The sequence below is a fragment of the Pocillopora verrucosa genome, chromosome 7 (genome assembly GCF_036669915.1).
Source record: "Pocillopora verrucosa isolate sample1 chromosome 7, ASM3666991v2, whole genome shotgun sequence".
NCBI classification, from domain to species: domain Eukaryota; kingdom Metazoa; phylum Cnidaria; class Anthozoa; order Scleractinia; family Pocilloporidae; genus Pocillopora; species Pocillopora verrucosa.
The window spans coordinates 13,440,475-13,446,474 of NC_089318.1; positions in this window are offsets into that span (position 1 = coordinate 13,440,475).

Below are 6,000 nucleotides of genomic sequence, written 5' to 3' on the forward strand. Positions count from 1 at the left end.
GTCTTCCCTCCTGCTGGGTTGAACTCCTCATAATCACTACAGTATGGGGAACTATAACGAAAGGTTGCCTGTGGTAAAAAACAAGTCTTCTGTTTATTTCTCCAAGAACGCTGGATACATCAAGCAATTTACATCTGTTTCACACGTCAAAAAGACACCTTGTCGCTACGAAGAGCAGATGCAGCTCAACATGCTATAAGTAACGACACAAATTAAAACGATAACAACAACAACAAAGAGATGTATTCGTGAGTCAGCCTGCAGCCCGCAATATATCGACAAGTTTGCCTTTCAATATCTATTTCAAAAAGATAATTCTTTTGTTTATTTTTACTCGGTCAGAGTGACGGTGTAAGTGACACAGAAACACCTTTAAAGGAGCCCTTGTCCATAAGACCTTTTATTTTTGTTGCTGAATTGAAGGTCTCAAGGAATAGACAAAAACTTTTAACGATTACCCGTTGAATACCTCAGACCCCAAATGCAGCAGGATACAGAAAACGGTTAGCTGTGTCGATGCGATCATTTTGACAAGGGTCTTTGTTCTTGCAATGATTTTCAGCAGAGGTGTTCTTGCGAAACAAAGGTAAAAAATTGAAGAATCATGGTAAGTATAGCGTAGTGAACTCCATACTGAGTGCGAAGTACATTCATTTTTATAGAAAACCCATATTGTGCTTGCGATATTTATTTTTATGAAAAAGTTATGCAGGGAGTATTAGTTTCAAAAAAGCCCTATTTCTAAACAGGTAAGCCACAGCTAGCGAGGGTAAAAAAGAGAAATAAGTGAATTAGATAAGCATTAGATAAATAAATAAATGATCAATTAAATTTAAAAATTGCAAAGGGATTATGACTACGAGGAAAATATGATCGTAAAAACATGTTTTTAGACTACAGTTCTATCAAAAGGCGAGGAAATGGCTGGAAGAAATATTCATGTAAGTACATACCAGAGAGGCTGTTTTTTCTACTCTCCTGAATTATTTTGCTTTAAATATGGCATTTGTCCATCAAATTGCAGGCTGATATCAAAAGAGAGAGAAAGCAGTTCTTACCACAATGTAAAAGTAATGCCAACTTTTGTCTTGTTTGAATTCCTTGGGGTCGCTTTACTTATCAGATGACAGTTACTCGCACCATAGTTTCCCTTCAGTAGCCAGGTTCACAGAGAAACGTGAAGGATGTTGAATGCATTTAAAGGTAAATTCAAATTCGTTGTACAGCAACAATATTCCAACTCTGGGCGCGTTCAAATAATGGAACTTGTTCATTTTCGTCTTTGTCTCAGTGAATGAAAGTGTTGGTTCCTAGTAAGTGGGTTAGTCAAACATTATATTAGATGATGGTGGCTAATTTTCTAGGTAGCAGATGGTGAATTACACTATTCTTGAAAAAGTTTACAAATTGTATTTGATTGCTTCTTACTTAAGATGTATTGGAAAACAGACGAATACATGGCGTCACCATAGACCATTTTTTGCATCTCTATTACATAGAACAAACAGATTGTATGCAAGAGGTCATATTTTTGATAGGTACGACTTCTTAATAAAATCATATTTTCCCATGTCCGGAAAACGTTTCAAACAAGAGAAGAACAAATAGTAGAAACTGGTGTTGTACAGCAATTAGAGCACTCTTATCCATGCAGTCCCTACAATTCATGCTGTTGTCTTACGCGCCTTAATGTCCCCACGACACCTTTTTTAATACTTAGAATAATAATCTGAGAGGGATTATCAGCATGTTCGTTATGGGCTTAGTTTGCTACAATGTAAGTTTGAAAAACATCAACAAAGGGCTAACGATTCCTTTCAAGTAACGAAATATATTCTTTGAGAAGTATTCCAAACTTAACGGAAAGGCATTAGAACGCATTTGAATTTTCCAATTTTTTAAGGGAGGAAGCCTCTGTAATTTCATTAGAAACCCATATCGTCAAGGTTCTGATCGGTTTTCTTTTTCAGTCCCTTTATGATAAACTTAACGAAAAAGAAGAAACCATCTCTTTAACAGGCCGCTACAATTGGCTAGAACCTAATAAAGAACCAATGAACCCCAAGTTCTCTCAGACATCTGGTAGCGGGAAGTCTATTGTACCACAGAATTACGCAACGTTTCGTTGTTAAGTGAAAAAAAAACTCGAGTTGCTGCAGTACACACAACTTGAGAGAGACTTAAATGGGAAACTTAAAGCGCAAGCAAAGCTAAACTTCGCCAAGTGCCTCAGCCATCCATCATGTCTGCTGATTTCAAGCACCATCTCGTTTTCCTTCTTTGCCTTCTTTTTTCACTGCAGCTAACTGTTCTTCAGGTAAATGTTTTATCATATCCTTTGTTTCATTCAAATTTTCTTAGATTTTTTCCTGTTCCATTATTACTCTTAGATCCCTTCCGCCCTAGATGATGCGGGCCTTCTACCAGTAGAAACGAAAACCAAAAACGTGCACAAAGTTTTTCGATATTCCGTTTCTCCCAAAACGTCATGACGAAGATTTATGATATCCATGCTATGTCTCAGTTTATTTCAAAACGATTACATCTCCAAGCAATTAGATATATTTTATATAAAACCCTTTTTTTTATCTTCTTACAACCGCTTATAGCGTTTGAATATAAAGTAAATTTCAATCAGTTTCTATAAGCTAACATCAGTCACATTGTACAAAAATTTTTCCGGAAAATTTCATAGCAGCGGGTGTTGGGAAAATATATTTTATGAGTCACATTTCCACGGACTTTCATGGGGTATCTATTTTGAACCAATTTTTTGCACTGTCTGCTGAATTTTATTTTTCATCACAATTCTCATCCTTGTTTCAATTTGTTCAATCCTTTCTTAATCTCGTATTTTCTTCAAATAAGCTATGATATTTTACTATAATTCTAATTGTCCTTATTCGATCTTTCTCATTTATGTTATTTTATGGCTATCAGTCAGTTTTGTTCTGTTACGATTAAAAGATATATTGGGTTATTTATTTATTTTTTATCACTAATAGTTAAAATTTTTAGTATTTTCGTCTAATGACTACTTTGGTTTGCTGTTTTTCATTTAACGGTTAGACCCATTGAGACCTTCTTGTAAGGAATTCGAGGAAAGTTTCCCTTTACTGATACTCCACAATAATGATTTTCATATATTCAAAGTCGTTTAAGATATTATTGTTTATATTTATAACAAGCCGGCCAAAACACGTTCAGCAGAATATCAAATAGTTCGTCTCACGAGTGGGTGGAAATGCTGTAAATATAATAACTGGAAATTTACTCCAGTCTTATACGCTTAGAGTTCTCACTCTTAACTGATGACCGCCATAGTTTGTCGCGTAAATCAACGATCATGCCTTCCAATTTCCGTTTGATCTCCGTATTATAACTCGCGAGCAACTGTTTTTTCGGGAAAGTTTTTTTAAATTTCCACCTTGACGTATATCGTTGTTTACTAGTAAGTCTTTTTGGAATGATGGCTTTATAACTAATGGTTAAAATTTTGGCTCTATTAGCGCTACCGTTTAATTTCTCTCCGCTAAGTCTAAAACCTTGAACTTTTACAGTTAACTTTGTTTACGACCGACGGTTAACATCTGTCAGTTCTACGCTCAACGGTTGCATTAATTTGCAAGCCCATCGAAATCCTCTCTCTTTACCAACGCTTTTTAAGTGGTTGAGACATCACTGGAGGAGTTGTTGTCTTAGTAGAGTTTAATGTCTAGGCAATGCAATTAAGGATTCATTATGTTCCTATTATCAAAGTCAGTTTATACTATTTCCTAATTATTAATTATTTCTATAGAAAACCGACCAAATGTCTGAGGAATCAGTAACAAACAAGGAAATTTCAGGAAATTTATAAAATTACTCAAACAGGCCTTTTGTAGAGAGAGGTGGAAGTCTAAATGAAAGTCTTTTTTCTTAAAAACCGTGTCTGTAAGAAACGAGATTTGCTCGAAAAATATTTTAAAATCTAATATTTCACAGCCAAAGTCGACAAAACAGCTACAACATTCAGAGACACTCGTTTACAACGAGGTTTATGGGCAGCCGTCACCACAAAATATACAAGGATGTCAAATAGATCAGCAAATAAGCTGGTTTAAGGATCAGCTGCAGGATAAAACAGCTAATAAAGGAGTGAGATGGCCAAATTATAGACGGTTTAGTTTTCCTTCATGAAACAGAACACCCTAAACATGAATAGTTTAGCCAAATGATAAACGGTCTAGTTGCACATGTCGAGTTGGAACATGAAATTGTGAAATGGACTAGCTCAATTACGAATAGCTTAGCACTCATTTGCAATATAGTACAAAAACGGTTTAGAGTTACGTCACATGGCACAGGGTAATGTCGAGTAGCACAGCGTATGCACAAATAGTGTAGCGTTGCGTGAAATAGCTCAGCGTAATGTGGAATGGTACAGCGTACATACAAACAGTGTAGCGTTCATGAAATGGCTCAGCGTAAAGTCGAATGGTGCAGCGTACACAAAAATGGTGTAGACTTGCGTGAAATGGCTTAGCGTAATGTAGAATGGTACAGCGTACACACAAATGATGTAGCGTTGTGTCGAATAACTTTGCAGAACATCAGACGCTCTCTCTGAACATTAAATTGCTTAGCATTACACGAAATATTTCGATGTTTGGGCGAATCGTTGAGTCATTCCTTTATTAGCTATGCTATCCTGCAGCTGATCCCTAAACCATCTTTTTTATTTGCTCATCTATTTGACATCCTTGTATTTTTTGGTGGTGACGGCCGCCAAGGCTATCTCGTCGAAACCACCAAAAATACAAACCGCAAATGGAACAACGATCTGCTGGGGACATGACATCATCGAATGCGAAGACTGCCGCGAAACCATCGCATCGTGTAGTCGCTGTATCGAATAGTCTTCATTTCGCTTTGCCGTAAAGCATAGCCAATTCGGTAAGTTTCCCCTTTTTTTTCCCTACCGATATTGCATTTATTCGTTGTCGTTCATGAAAGCGTCAATTAAAATAGCAAGGAGACTGAATTCTACCACGGTTGCCGGTGTCCTAGCGGAATTGGACCCCCCCTAGATTTGGAACTCCCGGTCCAAATCCGCTAGCGGATATGGAACCCCCAATAGAACTAAGTGAAAACACCATCCTTAACGTTCTCGTAGAAATAGATAATACTTTACATTTCAGTGCGTACTAGAGCATGTTTTCAATTCAAAATATGCGTATCGCCGATGCATACGAACTGGCAGCTAGAAATGACCCGTCGGATGTTTCTTTTGACCAAGGGAAAATGTACAAGCATTTAGTTCAGTGTTCGGAGAAAGGTCGTTTTTGAACCGTTTCCGCGATAGTCAAACACCGCTAGATTCAGCACGAGACAAACTTATGACACTAATTTATTTTGTTATTGTTCAATGCCCAAGTGTTGGGACGACATGGTACAGTGCGAGTATGTTATTTCAGATCCCTCAACAGTTAATAATCGTTAAAATTAGAAAATAAGATTGAGATCCATGAAATAGTCTCTACTTTTGTTCAGACGTAGACATTAATGTCGATTTGCATCTGAAAATAAGCTAAGAGCTCCAACAGTTCAGAATAGAAACATTTTTTCTTATGATAGGCTTTACGAACGACTTGTAGTAGGAGTTGTTACTTCGTTCTTGTTCAGAAACTGTTTAATGTTATTTAATTATAGAATCAGACTGAGTTATTTTTATGACTGGACGCAATAGTCTCCACTATTGCTATGACGTTTCGTATCAATGTTGATTCGCATCAGAAGAAGCAAAGATCTATTGCTACAATTTCAATCGTTCGAATGCAGTAGTTTGTTCGCATCTAATTCTTGCGTATATTGTACGACTCGCTATAATAAATGCGGCAGGATTGGAAAGAAATGGCTGTTTTTCTTTACCTTTATTGAGGAATGTTGTGTTGTGATTGAAAAGAACATCGACAAAGAGCTTGTAAATAGAATTAGTTACCAAATATGATACCGACGATA